Genomic DNA, 22,822 nt, shown 5'->3' with positions numbered 1-22,822 from the left:
TTCTGGGTTTACAGCGTTCTTAATCCAAGTTGTTCATAAACTAAGCTGTTCTTAAACCAAGGTACCACTGTAATGACGTGGGTGGCGCTGTGGTCTAAACCACTGAGTCTCTTGGACTTGCCAATTGGAAGGTTGGCAGTTCAAATCCCCGTGACGGGGTGAACTCGCATTGCTCGGTCCCAGCTCCTGCCAACCTAGCAGTTCGAAAGCACACCAAAAAGTGCAAGTAGATAAATAGGTACCGCTGTGGCAGGAAGGTAAACGGTGTTTCCGTGCACTCTGGTTTCAGTCACGGTGCTCCATGCACCAGAAGCAGTTTAGTTCTGCTAGCCACATGACCCAGAAAGCTGTCTGTGGATAAATGCGAGCTCCCTCAGCCTGAAAGCGAAATGAGTGCCGCAACCCCATAGTCGCCTTTGACTGGACTTAACTGTCCATGGGTCTTTTACCTTTACGTATTGAGAATCCTATCATCATCGTCGTCGTCATCATCATCGTTTTGCTTGTTTCGTATCAGTTTGTTTGTGTTAATGTTTGGCCATAATAATAATTTAATCATCATCATCATCATCATCATCATCATCATCATCATCGATGTTCCACTCTGGGCTATAGTTCCCCCTGGATCCCTTTCACTAAATCTCTCTCCCTCCTTCAGCTCCCTCCCCCCCAATAATACGGCCTCCATCTTTAAAGTTTAAAGTAAAATACAAAGCTTGCTCTGAATATCTTTTTGAGGAAAATTCTGCACTTTAACACTGAAACAGCCAAGGCTGCAATCCTAACTTGGGAGTAAGCCCCATTGAATTCAGTAGGGTTTAGTTCTGAGTAGACACGGTTGTGCTGTGAGATCTTCCTCACTTCTTCTGTGAACTGGTAAATCACAACGTCTAAGATGTGTGGACATGAAAACTGCATTAGCTTGCCCTTCTGCCAATAAACTACCTCATGCATTGTGCCTTCAGGCACACCTCTCTCTGTAAGTCAGTCTGATTATTATCGGAGCGGTCTCTTATTAGTTGGGTCAGCATTTCAGCCTTAAAAACCCCCAACAAAAAAGGTGCTTTTCTGCAGAGTTTTATGGACCTGCAAAATTCTTATGAGTTATTTATTGTTATTATTTACCTGCTAGCTGCTTGTTAAACAAAGGTCTTGAAGAGGCTACGTTTGAAAACACCAACACAGATGCATATGGAGCTGTGTGTTATGGAGCTATGAGGTACCAACCGAAAAATGAAAGTACCTTCTCAGCTAGAATACTCTCTGTAAAATCCAGGGCACCTTGGTGACAGGCAGCTGAGTCCTATGAACTGGTTTGAGGTGCCCCAGCACAAGCCGTCAATGTGCTGAAATGCACATAACACGCACGAAGGTGTGGGGTTGCCGGTGTCAGTGACCCCTCTCCCTGCATGCTTGTGCTGGGGATGTGCAGAACTACTGGCATAAACCCCATGTGTGTGGATTAGGTCTTGCCTCTGAACATGTGCAGAGTGCCTCTCAAATGGTGCAGAAACAAAAGTGGGAGAGAGGCATGGAAGTGAATTGGGAGTGTCCAGCTTCAGCACGTGATGCCACCTTACGTTTTTATGTATATAGGAAGATAATTGGGTGGAAGAGGAGATTTATTATTAGATTTCTTGCCTGCCCTTATAGCATCACCAGTGTTTAGGGTGCATTCTGTTGTGATTACCTTTAGAACAGTGATACCTTCAGCAATTTGTTTGTTTAATGCACTGCTTGCCTGTTGTTTTTTTAAAAAAACCAAAAACCTCAAAGTGGTTTACAAAAAGATAAAACTATAAAATCGAGGGGGGGAATCAAAACCCGGCTTCTCAGGCTTCATTTAGGATGGGAGGGGGCAAATCATAAAATCTTAGTGTCTTCTTGCATTTCTAACTTCAAGGGATTTAAACAATTATAAAACCGAATATGAGAAATTTCAGTGAATTCAGATTCATGATTTATTAAACATAGATGAGGTCTTATTTCAAGTGGGCATCTCTGAAGATCAATAAACCTCTTCCCATGGTTTTAGATAATGGAACAGAAAATCATCCCATAGTTTTAGGTAATGGAAATACAGTTATAAATCAATCAACCTCATGAGCCCTGAACTTTTGGAGTTTCATGCTGGTACATGATACATTTCTTTCATATGTGTGTGGAGTGGCACTTGCTAAGTTCATATAAACTTCTGTCCTTAAACTTCTGTCCTAGCCACCAGCCGATCTCCTCATCAGCCTTTGTTGCTTCACACACACCCAAAAACTGGCCTGCTTGCTCATGAGTATTTCTTTTTCTGCTCTTGATGGGTACAAACTGCACATCCACAAAGAATATCAGAAGAAAGAGGAAGGAAAAGGGAGGACAACTTTTGCTGCTTCTATATAATAATAAAAATTACCTGGTTGGAATCAAGTGCCTTCTGTTAAACTTTCCCATAGCCACTGTTGAATTACTGTTGTTGATTCGTACGATCCACAAGGGAGTGATTAGTTGATTGACTTTGGATGCTGCTAATTATATTATTGCTGAGTTTGTACTTGCTATGAATATGGTTCTAGGATTTGTTTTATTGTATGTTATCGACTTGCTTCTAACTATGTATTTTGAAGATGTTAGCTGCCTCCAAGTCTCATTGTGAGCCAAAAATGGGATACAAATGGAGAGATTCCAGGTGGCTGATCCATTCTGTAACTGGGCTCAATGGGTTGTTCCTGAGGGACCTGAGGGACAGAAGAAGGATGCTGCTGGTGCAACACCTGCGGGCTGCTCAGCAGGCTTCCTGATGACCAAGCTGGTGGAGATTGTCTCAAACATGGTGTTGGAGGCTCCCTCCAGTATGGTTTTGAGAGACTTCAATATTCACACTGAAGCTGCCTCCTGTGTACCAGCTTGGGACTTCATGGCCTCCATCACAACCATGGTGCTCTTTCAGTTCAACATAGGTTCAAGATAAGTGACTGGGCATACCTTCAATCTGGTTTTTGCCATGGAGCACTGTGCTGGTCCCATGGGTTACCCAAGAGGCAAGGTCCAAGTCCGGTCTGTGGTCAAAGGTGCAACGTGGAGGCAGTCCATAGTAGCTGAAGCTGGGTGCAGGGCAGGGAGTCAGGTGAAGTCAGGACAGGCATGCAAGCAAGCAGGGAGCCAAGGCGGGTCATGAGCTCAGGCAGAAAAGCAGGACAGGGTTCAGGCAGGAACTAGCAACCAACGATGTTGCTCCTGCAACTTGGGACTGGGGCTGGCTGGCTTTTATCTGCCCCAAGGCATAGGGCGGCCCCAATCCTCTGGTGACTCGCCTCTCCTGGCCTGGAGGCGAGCACTCCTGCAGGAACTTAGTTCCCTCCACCTCTCTGCCCTGAGCCTCTGCAGCTTAGAAGAGGCTGGAGGGTTACCGGACCCAGAGGCAACCTCACCTTCCTCTGATGGGGCTGGGAGTGGAGCACCTGCAGGCAATGGGTCCTCCATCACCTAGGGGCCAGAGCAGACTCAGCTGGTGCCTGCACCTGAGGATCCAGCACAGGTGAGTACCCTTCAGGCTCATGCCCCTAGCCCCGGCTCAGGTGGTTCTGGAGGCGGGGAATCCTGTGCAGGCTGGGATCCCTCAGGTTCAGCATCCGAGTCCAAATCCCAGGCCATCACAAGCATGCCAGTGGGCATCCATTGATGGAGAGGGGCTTGTGGCATGCCTGTTGTCTTGGGCAGATCATCTTCTGGTGAGATTTGGACTGATAGTGGCTGTATCTCCCTGCGGGGATGGTCAATTCATTGAGTTGATATGTTCTTGGACACATGGAAGCCAATGGATTCTTGAATGTTCTGGGTGATTTTTTTGTTGTTGCCATGGTTTGTGCTTCAATTGAGACTCTCTTCTCCCTTTGGAATTGTGAACTAGGCAGATCATGGGCTCGAATGCACCCAACTGTGTGGTGTAGTGGTTAAGAGCGGTAGACTCGCAATCTGGTGAACCGGGTTCGCTTCCTCGCTCCTCCACATGCAGCTGCTGGGTGACCTTGGGCCAGTCACACTTCTCTGAAGTCTCTCAGCCCCACTCACCTCACAGAGTGTTTCTTGTGGGGGAGGAAGGGAAAGGAGAATGTTAGCCGCTTTGAGACTCCTTCGGGTAGTGATAAAGCGGGATATCAAATCCAAACTCTTCTTCTTCTTCCAACTGCCTTTGCCAATGCTGTGGAGACCACAGAGCTCCCTGTTTTCCAAGGAATGATGACCAATCAAGCAGGAAGGCTGGAGTGCGGAAATTCGATGTGAATCTGACCAGATACAAGAAAGAGCACATTATCAAGCTACCATGAGCCAGTAACCAGGGTGAAATAATTCTCTGCCACCATTCTATCCTCTAAGAGCCACCAGATGATCTTTTGTATGTGGGAAATGGTCCAGTAATATCTGGCCAGACAGAGATGAAGATACCATCAGATGTCTACTGTGACAAAATTGCAAGGTACTTAAAGTCTAAAACCACACAAATTAACATAGAATTGGATGCCACAGTTAGAGAGTCCTGGGGAAATGTCCAGAGCACTATCTGGTCTGGTATATTTTTTATCAGTTTCAACTGCTGCCATTCATTGTGAGCAAGCTGCTTGAAGGAGTTTGGGGAAACATATGTTCTTTTGACCTTTGCCCATCATGGCTTGTAAAAGCAAGCTGGAAGGGTGTGGCTGGGCGGGTCCAGGAAGTGGTAAATGTCTTGTTGTGCTGGTGATGACTTAAGGAGGTGGTGCACACCTCCTTGGACATAGATGTGTTAACCACTATCTCTCATTCAACATTGCTTCCTGTAAACATGCTCCAATTACAGATTTTCTTGTAGGAAACTGATTATCTGGACCTATTTGAATCCAGTTTCAGGCCCTGACATGGTGCTTAAACTGCCTTGGCTGCCCTGGTTGGTGACCTTTGTCAAAGGAGTAGAACCTTGTTGGTTCTACGTGACCTCTCGGTGGCCTTTGATACCAGTGACCACTGCATCCTCTTAGAGTGGCTTTGGGGGTTGGGCGCTGGGGGCACTGTGCCATACCAATCCCATTCCAACCTCTAAACCTGATTTCAGAAAGCAATGGGGGGACGGGGACTATTGCTCAGTGCCTTGGGAGCTGATTTGTGGGGTTCCCCAGGGGTCAAACTTTAACATATACAAAACCACTCAGACATGGGTGGAAGTTGACATTGTGCTAAGGCAATTGTTGTAGCAGCACAAGCCTTTCCACTTACCAGATGAAGCCAGTTCCTTTCTCCTCACATATGCTGTTCTGAGGGTTCTTTCAACCCCACCAAGCAGATTTGGGGAGAGTACAGGGTAGCATGTGGGTGGGGGGAGGGGGAGGAAAGTCCTGATGCACTAGTAGGACTTGCTGTGCTGGCTTCTGCAAAAGCACCAACTTAGTTGAATCTGCCCATATAACTCCATCCAGTACTCATTTTATGTGTGAATGGGGAAAGTATCTGAACCACCTCTTTGATCTTGTGCACCCACCCCAAAAAGAAAAGAGAAATACCACTCCTGATAATGTTTATATTTATGGTCACTACTAGCCAGAATGTTGTCCTGCAGTGAAACCACTGGAGATGTAGCCTTCAATATGTTTATACTTGGTATAAGCAACCCTTGGTCGGGAGAGCATGAGACTCTTAATTTCAGGGTTGTGGGTTGGAGCCTCAAACTGAGTGGGGCTCAATTTGAGCCCCATGTAGAGTGAAAAATTCCTGCATTGTGAGGGGCTGGACTAGATGACCGCTGTGGTCCTTTCTAACTCTACAATTCTATGATCTATGAGACATTCAGATCAATCCACGTTTTAATATTAACTTTCCTAATTCACAATTCTTGAAACAATATGCAAACTGAAAAGCAGCTGTCCTTCAACATTCACTTATCCAAATTTTGTGACATAGTTCTCCAACTTAAAAAAAGTGCAAAAATGCATATATTGCTGCAAATAGCATACAAAATGCATTATATTAGGGGAAAATGTTTTTTGAAATGTGTATATCGTGGAAAATTGCATACGAGTGTATATTAGAAGAAATGTGTGCTGAAATCCTGACAAATTTTCATGAAGACTTTTAAAAATTCACAAACTGTGGTGGAAATGTGTGAACTTGAACTTGACTGAAAAATGAGAAACTGAAATTGCCGCATTTGACCATCGCTAGTATATAGTGTGACCTCATAAGACCTTAGTTATCCAAATCTGTATATGATCAGAACTGTGTGTCTCTTCTGAAGCTCCCTCCATGTCACAGGAACTCTTAAGTCAACAGCATTTATCTAAGCTTCTGATTGTCCAAATATGTTGACATTTCCCAGTGGCTCTGTATCAAAGTAACTCCTGGGACCGCTTGTGCCTCATGAGAAAGCAGTAATAGCATATGTACAAATGACCTTCAACTCTTTTCCCACCCTCCCGAGGTTCAGACAGAATGGGGGCGGGGGGGACCTACACATCTCTCTGGTAGTGAAACACAAAAGCTCATCTGCAAAAAAAGAGAGGATGTGGTTGTCCCCTAGGAGAAAATGTACAGAGATTTCCCCTTTGCGAGACACCTCGAATTGGGGAGGCAACATGCAGGTCATTTGTTCCATCTTCTGTTGCCACTTTTTTGCAATGTGCAATGAATCCTTAAGGCCTTTTCTGGGTAAGGCTTCTTGGAGTATCAGACATGCTGGTCCCTGATATTCCAAATACCACTATAGTAGGGTTACCAGACGTCCCCAGTTCCTGGGGACAGTCCCTGGATTTGCAAATCTGTCCCCGGGAAATGTGGCAGTGGCAGCCTCAGCAGCTCCTGAAGCCAGCCTGGTAGCGCAGTTGGCTCTGGCTGGCTTCAGGAGCTGCTCGCTGCCGTGGCACCTGCCATTTTTCCTCCCCATAAGTCCCCATGTCTTCTGTGCAACACATCATATGGGGACTTCCGGAGAGGAAAAATGGCGGGCGCCAGGGCAGCGAGCAGCTCCTGAAGCCAGCCAAAGCCAACTGCGCTACCAGGCTGGCTCCGGGCTGTTGACTGCCACTGCCCAAGGGAAACTGGGGACATCCAGTGGTACAGATCTCCTACCCCCTGTCCCCTTTGTTTTGACCGATTGGGGGAGGCTCGGGAGTCGCGGGTGGCACGCCGTTGCCCAGTTTTTAAAAAACTCTGCACATTTATGTTTCACAGGGTGCAAAAGAAGGGCTTTGCACCTTTATACAATATGCATGTGTGCTTGGGCCCAGAGTCTTTTGCTTCACCATCCCCACTACTGACTCCCTGTTGCTACTCAGTTTTTTTTAAAAAAAATTGTCCCCGGATTCATTGAAAAAATCTGGTAACCATACTAGGGTCCCTAGCAGTGTCGGTGGACCCATGTTGACTTTACTGTTCCACTTAAATCAGCGGAGAAATATGTAGATGTCCACACAAGGGACTCTGTTGTATATACTCCTCAGTATATGATATAAAACTAGCCAAAAGACAGAGAGACAGAAGCAATCACTGGAGGGTAATTCTCCATCAGACGAGAACAGCATTGACTGTGACCTAGGTTTTCCAAAGGTTCACTGCGAAAAATATTCTAGCGGGTGTGATTTTATGGTGTGAGTTTCTGGCACAGAGCCTGTGTGGAGCCATGATTTCTAAGAGAGTCAGAGATTGAACACATAACTGGGTCAATTCAGTGCTGAGATTCCCGCACACACACCCTGGGGATCGTGCCGGTCAGACTGCAGCTGCATCAGGGGAGTGTCACGTTTTTTTAACGTTCCACCACCATGCAAGCAATCCATGCACGTATAAAGTACATCCAGAGGGCTAGGCTAGAAACCTTCAGCACAACATGCTAGTTATGTGCATGCAAGTTTTGCTAACGTGGAGTGTGGGAGCTGGAGGCCAGGAGCTTACCTGTCTGCACACCTGCACGTCACTGCTGAGAGGAGTCTTGCAGATGTCTAAATCAGCGGCAGGCACCATCAGACTAAGGGCTACCAGAAAGCTTCAGGAGCAAAGTTGGAACAGAGACCTGGCGTCAGCCTTCAAAGAGGCACTGAATGCACCTGCAATGCTGTGGCTCGCTTCATGAGAAGCAGCGAGGGAGGAGGGAGGAGCAGATGCAGTCAGAAGAGGCCTGTCCGAGGTCCTCGCCTCACAGTAGACAGCCCATCCCAAAAGCCTTTGCTGCATTGTGGTGCAGAGCAGCCGGCCATCACCTAGACTTTGGTGCTAAAGTGTTTCATGTGCTTGCTGACTTAATATAGAATTCAACAGTAAAATCTCTTTCAAGGTTATGGGGGGCAGGAAACAGTTTGGTTAATCTGCCACCTGGAGACTGTAATCTATAATGATTTTGCTGTATGGTGGCATGTATGCACAGTGACATTTCAGATAGATAAAGGATGGTGTCTCTAGACCAAACAAGCTTGGGTCCTGCTATCAGATCAATGTGGACAGACTCAGAGGCCCCTTGAGGTCTGACCGATATCTAATGGATTCTGTGGTGATAGGCGGCAGAAGCGGAGCCTGTGTTATCTCTATATCAGAGATTAAACGGGCGCTCATACAGCTGATTGGCTCGGCAAAACCCAGCACCTTTTCTATGCTTTTAGTCATCAGAGAAGGGTTGAAAAAGGAATTAGTAACACAATCTCTCAGTAGTAGGTATTTAAATTGATTTCCTGTCAACACAAAGGTTTCTCCCAAGTTCAGCAAATGAGCACAAGACCTCTGCTAGCGTGTAGTGCTAGGGCCTTTGTGCACAATCCCTGCAGATGTTCCACAAGCACATTTTTGTCTGATCTGGCTCATGCCAAGGTAACATTCTGTGACAAATCTCCCTATAGCAAAGGGGAGGCAGATGCAAATCAAGACAGGGTAGGGACAAAGCAACACAGATCTGTGCTAAGGAATTTGTCAGCGATTGATGTTTGTTTGTGTAGACGGCTATAGGTCACAGGCAGTGAAGGACAAGCCCAAGTGAAAAGGGAATCAAACATGGTGAAAGAAACCACCTGGTGGTCCCCAAAAAGACCAAGATGGAGGTGGAAGGAGCTGAAAATCTGGATCTGAGACAGCACAAACCATCTGATCCAGAGGGGCAAGTGTAGTGGAGAACAGGAGTAAAGGATCAAGGGCATGTCCACATGACCCAACTGCTTTAACTGAGAGGAGATTCTGACAGGAGGAGGGCAGGAAGAAGCTAAGTGAAAAGAGTCTTTGTAGATAAACCTCAACCATCTCTCCTCCTGTAAACATGTCTCTTCCAAGGACAAAGTTTCCCTCCACACTTAGGCAAGATAATTGGGAAAGGTGATGACGACGACAACAACAACAGATAATAATAATAGTAATAAATGAATTTGGGGGTCACTCTGGATCATACCCTGCATCCCTTCCAATTTTTGTGAACCTGTGAGGCTTGAATGTAAAGGAGGGCAAGTAGTCCTTTTGTCAGGGTAATGGCATTGGCTGCTCAGACATCTGCATCTACAGAAAATGAGCACATGGCTGGGCCTTTCCCCCCACTCCTCTCACCTGGCTGTTAGGTAGAAGGACATAGCGAGAGTTTTAGTGTATGCATGTGAGCTGAAAGTGGCATACTGGACTCTGGAGAGAGTGACCTATCGTGCTCTGTGCTGAATCCAAGCTGGCTTCTCTTGCAGTCTAAAGAAGCAAGATCTATTGGAGTGTTGATGATGTGAGGCCCGACATCCTGTGCTCTGGTTGTATATATGTGTGTAAACAAAACCATTTATCCCAACTACGCCACAGTCTCCTCTAACCTTCATTCCAAGGAAAGCGAACCCTGGCTATGTGCCAGAACCCCCGGAGTCTCTTGCCCCTTGGAGATTGGGGTGACACGCAGCAGTAAGAATATCAAGTGTCTGCAAAGGCCGAGGTGCTGCATGGGGAATCAGAATACAACCTTGCTCGTTGCAACCTTGCAGCAAACAGAAGAAATGGAAAACAGAGGAGGAGGAGAACTAGTCTGGGAAACTTTGCTAAGTTGAAGTTCAAATAAGAGGGGTTTGATGTTTTTGTTTTTTAAGGGAGAAGGGCTCGATAGATCAGTTATGTTCAAAAAATTCAAAATGGAGACAATGACTGGCTGAATGCTCATCACGACAGCTAAGCACACCTGCTCACCTTTCTAGCAAAACTGCCTCTCTGTATGGGGTGTGCAGTGTCAAGATATGACATGCATGCAGGAGAGGAGACGAGATGGGGAGAACAATGCCTTGTGGCTGGAAAATAGCTCCCACTCAGAAGAATATGGCATCACGAGGTAGACAAAAGGAAAGGAATTCTAGCTCATTTTAAAATTGGAAAACAAAGCTATATTATTCCCTACACTTTTTTTAAAAAAAGAATCCCCTCCCTTTACTTTCTAACATCCCTCTTTCTTAATGTAAGTAATTAAAAAAGAAAAGAAAAAGTAGGTGCACATAGGGAAAAGAAAAGGCTTAAGGGCTGATTGCATTTGAATCTAGCATAGGACTCAGAGGTGCATGAATTTATACTGCCAGTTGCAAAACTGAGCTCGCCCTGCAAGAGAACCTTCTGTCTTCTTTCAAAATATTACAGCCGTCTTCAACCTGTTCCATCTTGGCACTTTTTAAGTACTTGAACTGTGGGTGAATGCACTGGCTCCACAGAGCAGAAATAACAACAACAACAACAACAACAATAATAATAAATAGTGTTATTGTTATTATTATGGTTCACAGAATAGCCAGTGAGTTGCATTAAAGGTAAAGGTAAAGGGACCCCTGACCATTAGGTCCAGTCATGGATGACTCTGGGGTTGCGGCGCTCATCTCGCTTTATTGGCCAAGGGAGCCGGCGTACAGCTTCCGGGTCATGTGGCCAACATGACTAAGTTGCTTCTGGCGAACCAGAGCAGCACATGGAAATGCTGTTTACCTTCCCGCCAGAGTGGTACCTATTTATCTACTTGCACTTTGACGTGCTTTCGAACTGCTAGGTTCACAGAATAGCCACAGAGTGGCATTATTTGTTGCTAATTGCTTCACAGAAAATAAAGTGGCCTGCTTCAGCCATCCCATAAAGCAAACAATGGTTCCTTCCTTACCCCTGCTACCACCAGGAAACAAGCCTAGTAGACAACCCGGGGCTCACATTTTTCTCCCTCTGAAACAAACCCTGAGCAATAAGCCAAGATCAAACCTTGGTTGCTCCTTGTGGTTTGCATGGAGACAAAACTGAGCCGGAAGTTGCCTGTGCATTGCCACTTCACAGCAGTAATTGAGATCTGATTCAAACTGTTCAGACTTTTTCAAAACATCTAGTGACCCCAGATGGGAATGAGCATTGAAATAATGCACGTTTTCCCCCCTTTAACAACTGGTTATTTATTAATGTGTGTTGTCTTGCTTTTGTAAGCGACACTGAAAGTTCTGCTGAAGGGCAGGGAAACATAGAAATCTTTTAGATAAATATCCTCCGCATTGGCTACATGCACGGAAGCCTCTTCCCACACAGGGATGTCATATCAGGGCAACTATCTAGGGGACAAAAATTGTATTGCCCGATGTCCTGAAATTGTTACCTGAATTTATGCAATAATAACAGGTCTGTAGTACAGCCTGCTAAGTAGCGATCCAGATTGAAGATCTTCTATTTAACCACACACTTAAAGCCTATGATGCTCAAAAATTTATGTGAACAAATGTCTGCGTTGCAGTTATCTTGTAGGGACTCTCCTTTTCCTGGAAAGGAGCAGCAGCTTAATTTCGTTTTTCTCAGTCTGGAATAACATGAAACTTTCTCATTCGCCACGTTTAGCTTTCTCTACAGGCAACTTATTGTGTTGATTGAGGCCTAAGAACATAAGAGCCTTCTATCTAGATCATGTCGATGGCCCATCTAGTTTTCACAATAGCCACCCAAATGCCCACGAGAAATGCTCAAGCAGGATTTACTTCCCATGATCATGATAGGTCACCCAGCTTGGTGATTACTTGCATTTCTCAAAATCAAACTTCTTAAAAACATGGTATGTGATCAGTTATGTAGGAGTCGGCATACCTGCCCTCCCCCAAATATTTTATTCAAGTTGGCACCCATGATACTAGGAATCAATTCGAAATTGGGATGCAAGACTACGTAAAATGAAAATGGCAGCCAGGTTAAGCATCCCAGCTCCTCCAGGTAACATCTTAGTCAATATATTACTTGTTCCGGTGTCATTTTTCAGACTTCCAGTATCATTGGCCACTAGACTGGGGGTGGGGGTGGGGGGAAATGCATCACCGTATCGGGACATTTTCAAGCCCACCTTTATAGTCAAAGGGAATAGAAAAAATGCATTTTTTAAAAAAACACCTCACTAAGATTCTGAGGATGCTGAATTCTGCCCCCAATACAACACGCTTGCAACATATCACTGATCTACAGAGTCAGCCATCAAGAGCAGATACTATGGGGCCCCTGATCTTCTGCAATGCCTATCAGAAAATGTGCCTGGGAGTGGGAGGTTGTGGCTCCCAGAGGAAACAGTGACACTGAGACTGCCTCTCTTGGAGGATAACTTTATGGGGGCTGGGTGATCTGAGCCAGACCTCACAGGACTTGGATTTCTGGCACACTGCAAGATTTCTGGGCAGGATTCTTGGGAACGAGGCAACTGTATACTGCAGTGGTTCCACCGGAAGTACAGCAGCGGTAGTTAAGATTATTTAATACCTGTGAAAATACAGCTCTCCTGTTGATGTCGTAACATTTTGTATTTGCTTTGTAAGTAAGAAGTTGCACCCTGAACTTTGTACGGTTCAGCATTAAAGCCCTATTTTATCCTGTGAGGGGTAGGCATGCATGGTATATTTTTGTATCGCTGCTGCTTTCCCTTCCCTTGGTTTGTTAACCTCCCTTTCTTTAGTCTTGCCAAAAATGGAGATGAAAGCCGGAGACACAAACAGCTGCCGATGTAACAAGCTCGTGCCAAAAGCAGCCATATGGAAGTGAATTGCAAGAAACAGCGTGAAAAGATACCCTTTTTTGCTTTTGAGATGTTGAGATGCAAACCTCTGTAGGCTTGCCTGGGGATCTGCGGTAGTGGGGGTTCCTGGCTGGGCCCCAGGGGCGGATGGGAGCAGGGGGTGGCTGTTGCAAAGTTTTTCATGCTTTCTGCATGCTGATTCCAGGCCATATGTTGGGGACACGTCCCATCAGCGTGAGATCATTGGCTCCCTCCCTGGTTTATTTTATTTATTTATTTCAACAATGTATACATGCCACTTAATACCATAGTCTCTAAGGGGTCGTACGGTAGGGTTACAAAAGATACAATGAAATCAGCTGAAATGAACCTTTACATTGGGAAAACTTGCTTGAAATACCTGCGGAAACAGCAAGCACTGAAAGTTCAACAGGGAGGAGGCCAGACTGAACTCAGCTGGGAGGGGGCTCCACTGAATTGAGCCCACAAAACCGATGACTCCTGGTGGATACAAGCTGGGCACCCAAGCCATGGACAACTCCCCTGAAGACCTTGGTAATATAAGGGCAGGGATATAAGGTGATGTTTCTTCAAATGCCAAGGGTGCTTCTTTTACCAAATGTTTATGTCTTTTACTTATGTCGTTTTTACTGAGTACCCCATGAATATGGTGGCTTTTCTGCCACTCGTAAGGGCAGCATATTTCTCTGCCAAAAGTGTGTCTATACACTGGTGTCAAAGGGAGGCTTCCCTTTACTGTTTATGCTTCTAGATCAGTCATGGTCTTCTGTTATCGCCTGCTCTCTGCCTCCTTCAAACTGGAGGTGCCAAGGGTTGGACCCAGGTTCTTCTGAATGCAAGCATGTGCTCTGCCTCTGAGCTATGTGCCCTCCAAAGCTCAGGAGGCCTTCTGATGGCATCTCCTGGAAAACAAGGGGATACCAACCAGCCCAGAGTTTGCTAAGCTGCCACTAATCACTTTCTCTCCGAAAGCACAGGCAACAATTCTCCAAACGATTTACATAACTGAGCTGGCGCCTCTGGAATTCCAGAACTCCAGGGAGTTACCTGATTTGCCTCTATGGTTGGGACGGGGCTTTCACAGTATTTTATACAATAGGAACAAAAGCACACTTCCCCCAAATCATATTCTAATAGATGCACCCTTTCATTTCCCCATTTTGGCCAGCTTCTGGTTTTGCCACTGTGAGAAGGAAAACACTTGATGGCTGCTGTTTGGAACAAACAAGAATACTGTCTGTGGGTCTTTTCTAAATCAATGCAAAGAGCCCTTTGCTTATGGGAGCTGCTGGATCCTCCAGATGATCTCCAGTGGTTTCTGGGGTGCAAGGCGATATTCGTGGCCTCATGCCATGTACACAGCCTGCATTTGGTCAGGGACCAATTCAGTGTGCAACTCCGTTTAAAGCACTGGCTGCGGCCTGCATTTTCAGGAATCACTTAACAGCTGGAGTTGACCAGAATGCAGCTGCTCTCTGGCTACACCCCATTTACTCCTCACATCATCATCAAGGGCTGTGAAGGGAGGAGGCGCATGCCAATGCCTGACCACCCAGGGATCATATTCTTTCCACACTCTGGAGCCAGGCAGCTTTGTACATATTTTGCAATGCTAGAGGAATGAAAGTGGGCCACACAAAGGTCAGAGACTGGGCTGAAGCTGGTGTATAAACTGGTGTTATGCCCCATCTGTGCTCTGGGGAGCTTAGAACAACATGTGTGAGGTTCTTGGGCAGTTGTCTCTCCAGGCACCAGCCTATCCCAGGACTTCTTAGCTTCAATAGGGTTGCTTTCTCATGTGCCATTTTAAACCAAGTACAGCCAGGCCACAAGGCTTAAATTTCAGTAGAACCACAAGAAAACATCTCAGTAGATTTCAAATGCTCTTTCGTTTTTGGCTTTCATACACCATCCAATCAACAAAGCCTTTCGGTGGTTCACCAATTTAAAAAGTGAACTTAAAAACTATCAAAAAATAAAAACAAAAAATCAATATTTTAAAAACCCTTCTACCAGCACAAAAGCTCCATGTAAAATCAGCTTAAAACCATCATGAAGCAGCATAAGATCAATAAAAAAGGGGGAACAAAATAGTTCTCTGATTCCACTGGCTTTATTAAAAGGCCCAGAAGAATAAAAAAGATTTTCACAACAAAATCAAATCCAAACGATTCAAATGTAGGCTACAGATGAGCCTTTCTAGGGAGAGCATTCCACAACCAGGGAGCTACCACTGAGAAGGCTCTTTTCCTAGTAACCACCAGCCTTGCCTCTTTAGGCTTAATATATTGCTTCATTATTTTAAAATATATTAAGACAACAATCCAACAAAACAGAAATACACTTCACCCTTCTCTCCTGGGTGCAGCCAGTATGCCTATTCACATTGCAGATTGAACCATTTCACCTTCTATTGCCTGCTTTTTAACTGCAGAATGCCTAGTATCCAGCAAAGTCGGTTACTTGATCATTTTTCTGAAAACATTTCACCACTTGCACAAGCTGTCCTAGGATAGCTTTGCCAGCTGAATCGATTACCAGATCATCTCATTCTGCAATCGACAAAACTTTTAAACCACCACCTACAGAACAATTTTCTTCTTCTTTCACGTCTCATATTTCTGTATAATGTATATATTTAGCTTTCCTTTAATAAAAAATTGGAAGTATACTAGTCACTTTCGTTCTTACCCTCCAACCCCCCCCCGCAAGCTTTGCATTGTATTTATGGATATTTTATTATGTGATGGTAATCTTGTAAACGCTCTGGAGCTTCCTTCTTGGTGGGCGAAGCAGTAAGTTTAATAAAGGAACTTAACTTTCGGAGTGCTGAGAGTAAGTTACCTGCCTTCAGAGGATCCCACTCCCTGTGGGATCACAGCTCACTAGGAAGGGCACAACCTGAAGCAGGGACCCTGGCCCCCCCCAGACATCTGCAGCCAGGCAGTCTCCCCATGGAGAGAGCTGGCCCCACAGGCCTTCCTGGGGCAGATGTGAATGGGCAGAGTTTGGGGCTGGCCCAGCAGGCAGGGCTGGACCGACATTTTGGCACAAAATTGCACCTCCCACGGAATATGGGGCAAATGAAGTTCTACATCAGGAACAAGAAGGAAATAAATATCAACCTTGGGAACAAGGGCAGGAGAAGACCAGCGATGACTCCTGTTTGCCAAGAGGCCATTGCAGAAGCAGCATGGGGTGGAAGCATAGCTGTCAACTTTCCCCTTTTCTTGGGAGGAATCCTGTTCGGAATAAGGGAATTTCCCTTAAAAAAAAGTTAAACAGCTACGGGCGGAAGGGATGGCCGATGCAGTTGACAAGCAGCAGGCCACGGCTGCCATTGTGGCTGTGGCAGCAAGGAATGCATTGCTTGGAGACTGGACCTGCTGCCCCCGTGGAATCTGCTGCTTGAGGCAGTTGCCCCACCTTGTCTCATGGGTGGGCCGGCCCTGCCAGGAGGCAAAGCCCCCTCACCCTTTTGCGGCACTTCAGGTCGGCAACCTAAGCAGGCTGGCGATTCCAAGGGCAACTCTGGAGCCGCGGGGCGAGTCACTCGCACCCAGGGCCTGCCCCCCAAGGCACTTTGACAGACCCCCAAATGGCGCCCCCCCACACCAGAAAAAAATGGGCTGAGGGCAGATCGAGGCAGGGAATGAAAATACAGTGGTACCTCGGGTTAAGTACTTAATTCGTTCCGGAGGTCTGTTCTTAACCTGAAACTGTTCTTAACCTGAAGCATCACTTTAGCTAATCGGGCCTCCTGCTGCTGCTGCCGTGCCGCCGGAGCACAATTTCTGTTCTCATCCTGAAGCAAAGTTCTTAACCTGAAGCACTATTTCTTGGTTAGCGGAGTCTGTAACTTGAAGCGTATGTAACCTGAAGCATATGTAACCTGAGGTACCACTGTAAATTGAGGAAAGTGGCTTGCAGAAATGTGTACATCAGTCAAAACTGCTTACATAAATGTGTATAATAGGAAAAATTCACACGAAAAATCTGATAAATTATCATGAGGAGTATGTAACCCGAGGTACCACTGTAAATTCATACTTCTGCACCCATGGTTGTCTATTTCCTAGTACAGTGGTACCTCGGGTTAAGAACTTAATTCGTTCTGGAGGTCTGTTCTTAACCTGAAACTGTTCTTAACCTGAAGCACCACTTTAGCTAATGGGGCCTCCTGCTGCTGCTGCCGTGCCGCCAGAGCCCGATTTCTGTTCTCATCCTGAAGCAAAGTTCTTAACCTGAAGCACTATTTCTGGGTTAGCGGAGTCTGTAACCTGAAGCGTATGTAACCTGAAGCGTATGTAACCTGAGGTACCAACTGTAGACATGGTGTCTACCGTCCCAGGCGATTCTGCTGCCTGAGGCGCTTGCCTCAGCGCAGCCCTTTGGTTAGGTCGGCTCTTCTCGCACCCAAGGCCGAGGAAAGCGGCGTGACCCACTCGCGAGGGTGGCGGGCGCCTTCCCCGCGGACACCTCGGCTGCAGAGAAGGGCCGCTCGCCCCTCGGCGGAGGCTGCTTGGGGCCGAGCGCGCCCGGGGAGCCTCCGCTTCCCTCGCGGCCTGCGGCTCCAGCCGGCCGCCCGTCCAGTGCCCTCCTCGGCGCTGCCCCTCCGGCCTCCGCCCACCCACCCCCCGCTCCCCGGGCGCTCCTCTCCTCCGCCGCCGCCGCCCTTCGCATGCAACCGGGAGGCCGAGGCTGGGCGGAGAAGCCGGGCGTTTCCTCCGCAGCCTCCTCGAGGGGGCGTTTCCCTGGCACCCACCCTCCCACCCTCCCACCTCTGCCCGGGCACCGGGGACCCAGGGCCGGGCTGGCGCGGCGCAGATGCCGCCACCCACGCGCCCCTCCTCCCTCTCCGCCCATTGATGGTTGGGGGGGGGCCTCTGCCCTCCCCAGGCAGTCAAGCCCTTCCTCTGGGGCGGGAGCCCTCGCGTGCATTCCCAGCCGCGCTTGCCTCGCATTCTTCCCCCACCCGACCCCACCCCCGCCACCTTTTGGGTGGAGCAAGGAAGGGAGGCAGGGCGGGCGGGGGGGCTTTTGTTTGGGTTTGTGGTGCCTCCTCCCCGCCCAGCCCCACCGCCCTCCTCCTCCTCCTCCTCCTCCTCCGCCCACCCCCACCTTGAGGGCAAGGAGAGAGGGAGCGAAGCCGCCTCTGCCGCATCGCATCTCTCCTCTCTCTCTCCCCCCCCCCCCACCGCTTTCTCTCCCCTCCCATCGGCCCACCCTCACCGGGGCCCCAATGCAATCCGATGCGTCCCCGGTAAGGTTCCGCTGCTGCGCTACATTGTGCCCTCTCTTGTTTCGGGAGCCTCCACCCACTGGCCCACCCTACATTTAGCACATCATGTGATCCGGGTAAGTCATTTGCAAGTACAACAGTTCTCTGTGTTGGCCCCCCCCTCCCCTCCCTTTCCACCCCCCCCCCATTCATTTCCTGAGAACTGCATAGAGCTGATGAGGGGAGACGGGGAGTGTGTGCGTGTGGACGAGGCACCCGGATTTTGTGTGTGTGTGTGTGAATGTGTGGGTAAGTGAGTGAGAGCCCGAGGAAAAAGAGAGGGGGACCTTTATAAGGGAGAGAAAATTTCTTCAGCTCTGCAGCTCCTGCTCAGGTCTGTGCCTCTTTAGTTTCTTCTCGAAACAAACCTAAAGAAAAATAATCTGGGTCCCTTGTGCTGTCCCGTCCAGTCGCTGCGTTTTGTCTTGGGGGAGGGGGTTTGGGGTTTGTTTGCTTTTTTAAAGAAAAAAAAATCTAAAGAAGTGTTTGGGCTCTTATTGGAGGCGCGGGTTTTTAACCGAGGGCAAATAAAGAAGGGAAAAGAGGGTTTCTTTATTCACCTAGCCAAGGAAAACATACTATTGGGACATTCTCAGTCCTGCTAAGGGGAATCCTCTTCAGATAATGCATGTTAAGCAGTGTAAATTGACATTGGGGAAAACTGTTGGCTCAAATATTGGCGGGGGGGGGGGGCGAGGTTTGAGAGGGAAACAAAAACAGCAGGTTGAATTGGGAGTTGGGCTGTACTAGTTTGTCACTCAGTTATTTGCCTGGGTGTCTGTGAGGGGAGAGATCGGCCAGCAAAGGGTTAAGGTTCTGATGACACTTTCTCGGTCTTAATTGTGCTACAACCATTATTGTTCTGGTAATAATGGTATGGAACTGTCACTTGCCACAATATTGCTCATGCAATGGAGATTTTTTTTTTTTTTTGGTGGGGGGAACAGATGGTTTCTGACTGGCACTCCCCCCAACCCCCACCTTTCCATTAAGGTAGCCCTGGCTGGAGTTGACAAAGGGAGAAGTTTGCGTTTAGACTACTGGTGATGAATATTTGAGATCCAGCCTGGTAACTGTGCTACTTGTCTCAATATAAGCTTGTGGAAATGTGAGAATACTGACCTGGGTGCCATGAGCTGGTGTAATTGCTGGAAGTTCATATGCAGAAAGAACCCATTCTTATTTGGCTCGCTGTCCTTAGAACTTCTGATGAACTTTTTTAAAAGTGAAAAGTGGAAGGAGGGGAGCCAAACACTTAATAAAAAAAGCAGATAAAGCGTGCTCGCCTTGTATTGCTTTGTGCAGCATTCTCATTCTCTTAACATTTCCCTCTCTACGGACAAGATGCATACTTTAATAATAGTTAAGGAAATTCAGCTGATTTCAAAGCTTGCAGTGGTGGTCTCTTAAATATACAAGTACAGTAGAATGCATAATCTGGATAAACTTGCTGTAGTTGGCATTGCCAGTGCTCAATCCAGGTTCTTCTTCCAGCTATTTCAAAGCAATGTATTACATGCATTATTTAATTTCAAACCTGCTTGTATGTATGTATGTATGTATGTATGTTTGTTTGCTTACTTCTCTCTCACCCCCCCCCATTGAATAAGCATTACCAAGCTCTTCATGAAAGCATTTGTATTTACATCAAAAGCATGTGCATAAGCTGTTACGCCAGACATATGCCAATCAAGCAAACGTCACGCTTTAAAACCACCTAGACTTGCTCCATTCCCTCTTTTTACTGGAGGACAGAGTTGGTTAGCTAAGTAAATGGTCTGGTCTGAAATGCGTGCCTCATAATGGGTGGGACGAATGGTGCTTCACTTTGCAAAGAGGAGTGGTCATCTTTTCAATGCAGGGTGTAACCCTTTTTGTCAGGCTCCTGTTATTTTTTAAGGATGTTGCAACAGAGAAAGAGAGATTGGGGGGGGGGGGAGAGAGAGAAACAGAAAGCAACTGTTCAGTTTTAGCATTGGCAGCCTTTTCCTTGCTGTGCTTTACTTCTGAAAGTGCTTAAGATGGAGTTGCCTGCTGGAGAACAAAGATGTGAGACTGAAAAGATGCTGAAGGCGAACACCTTGTTGTTCTGTGCCATGAGTTAGGTCGTTTGGCTCACAAAATCCTGCTTTGATTGGCTGACAGCCGGGGAAACAAATTGGCCCAATTTAAGAGTCATGTGGTGAGGAGTGGGCTGGAGATGTCGGTTTCCATGGTGTCCTCACTCCCCCTCCCCACCCAGGCTCCAGTATCTTGGCAGGTAGGAATTCATGGCAGTCTTACAAGGCTTCTTTATATGGCCCTGGTATGTGAGCTCCATTTTCTGCCTAGCCTTCAGCCTCAGCCTTGAAATGAAACAGGAGCAGTGAAGTGTGTATATGTGTGTGTGCGCGCACACACACACACACACACACACACACCCCTCTAGTGTCAGCAATGGCACTGAAAAGCTTCAGAGATGGGATAGCACAGATACTTCCTTGGGTGTGCAGATAAAGTAAATACAAGCTGAATTCCTTCCCTTATGACACAGCACACTTATGTTTGTCGAAGTGCATCGCTGGTTGGGAAACAGAGCACTGGCACATTGCTAGAAGTGTTCGGCATACTCTCTCCATACCTGGCAAAGTGAGGCAAGTATTCTCCCTCCCTCCCTCTCTTTTTCTGTCCCCTCACTACGTATTTGAGCGCACTGGAGAGCTAGCTTTCTGAGCGGCACTATTTTCCCTCTGCCTCATGCGCAAACACAATGATGTCACTTTCCTTTTCTGCTCTCGGGTGGGTGGGTGGGGGGAAGAAGAGGGCTGGGCCACTCCTATTTGCTCTCAGGTCACGCATGGTGTTTCCTAGGGCTACTGCAGATACCATTGTCGGGGTCAGGAGTTTCTTCTCCTACGGAATCAAAGGTGACGCTGAGGAAGGAACAGTGGGTGGCAGCGGGGGCAACTTCTGGCCATGTTCTGCATATCTCGGATGGGTTGTGTAAGAAGAACTCTCAGGATGAGAGGGGGGAGATGTTGCAGTCTTCTTTTACCTGTGCCAGGTTAAGTGATTTTTGTCAAATGAGGGATTGCAAAAGCAGGGAAAACCTCCCCCCCCCACAACCCAGCCACTCCCTCTGGATTTCTATACCACTCGTGTAATGTTATATTTAGGATTTCTTCCCTTGCTGCCTTGGAACACATACTTGCGTAATTCCCATACATATGCATTTGCCCTCCCCAAATTGCAGTCCTCTTCTTAAAAAATCCTCCTTCGAAATGCAATGCTGAATGTGCACAACTGCCTTCTAAGCAGCTCTTCGCAGGCTTTTATGGACCTCTGGGCGAAAGGTATCTCCCCCCGCCCCCAGCAAGAACATGCAGTTTACTTACTCCTGCAATCGTTAATCCACCTTCTCGTCTTTGCTCCCAAGCACCTGGACAGCTGTAAGGCTTGTGAATTGGGATCTCTCCAGGGTGAGCACTCGGTTTCATGGGTCTTTCTGGACTGGGCAGGGGTGGGGAGGAGCTTCACAGTAGGGCTAGATCTCCCCTTTCGTATGCCAAACGCCTCCACTTCGGTATCAAAAGGCTCTCAGGCAGTAGCATGTGGGGAAGGACCATGACCTGCCGCTGCCAGCCAGAGAATACCAGGCTGCTAGATGGACCAGTGTTGCAATTCTCTATAAGGTGGTTTCATGGCTTCATCCACAACTTACAGACCTGCCTAGTCTTCCCAGGCGCTCACATCAGCTGCAGTAGCTCATATGGGCAGCCATATTCCAACCCACAAGTCACAACTCAGTCCGTGTGGTGTTTGCATTTTTGCTTAAAATATTGCAATTTTATCTTTGCTTGCAAGTGACCTTGCAAAAGTGTGGGTGGGGTCGGAGGCAAGACAGGGATTTTACCAAAAGGAGAATGCGCTACCTCGAGACTGGATCATGAAAAAGTGGCCTTGAAGAAAATCTGGTTGGCAGTTTTAGCTTTTTCTGAGCCGGAAAGTATATAACAAGCTATCTAAGGCACCCAGGTGAAGTGGTGAAATAAGACCCTGTGAAAATAATTAATTAAAAAGATCCCAGTACGGAGGAAGGAAGGACAAAGAGCATGTCCAGGAAGTGTGACAGTGCAAGGAAGGCCCCAAAGAAAATTTGTATTGCTTGAAGGAAACACAAGATGATGTGTGAGAGACTGGAGAGGATTGGTGGGGGGGGGGGACAGGAAATGGAATGCAAACTCTGACATATCTCAGGGTGTGGTGTGAACTGTGTCCCCCTCCCATTAATAGCAGCAGATGGCCTGAAAAACAGCTGGTCTGAAGGCACTGGTGGTGGAAGTCGAGAGCAGGAAGTGTCCTTCTGAATGCAGCCGAGGGCTTTGGACTGGAGTTGAGAAGGAGGTGGGGAAGACAGCAGCAGGAAGGAGAAATTCTTTAACCAGTGGGGGCTCCTATGTTGGCTTGGAAAAGGAGTTCAGAAATTGGAAAGTGAACAGTACTGCTGTTATTTATCTGAAAGTCTTGTCAGCCAGCCAGACATGCAAAGGGAGGGTGGGCTGAGGGTTGAGGCCAAGCATATAAAG

General features: G+C 47.2%; 1 protein-coding gene across 4 annotated transcripts in view; it reads left to right on the top strand.

The window, feature by feature from the left end:
* Positions 1-17,848: 17,848 nt before the first annotated feature.
* Positions 17,849-22,822, top strand: part of KLF12 (KLF transcription factor 12) — a 231,328-nt gene continuing 226,354 nt past the window's right edge. Inside the window, exon 1 of one of the 4 annotated variants that reach the window (XM_083610928.1) lies at positions 17,849-18,334. The gene's annotated coding sequence lies outside the window, so the exon portion shown is untranslated. Of the gene's footprint in view, positions 18,335-18,402; positions 18,592-22,822 lie in introns of those variants that run through there. The other 3 variants (XM_083610926.1, XM_083610927.1, XM_083610929.1) reach the window with 3 other exon arrangements.

This window comes from Podarcis filfolensis, assembly GCF_964270895.1.
Source record: "Podarcis filfolensis genome assembly, chromosome: 4".
NCBI lineage: Eukaryota > Metazoa > Chordata > Lepidosauria > Squamata > Lacertidae > Podarcis > Podarcis filfolensis.
This window is presented reverse-complemented; position numbering and strand designations above follow the sequence as displayed.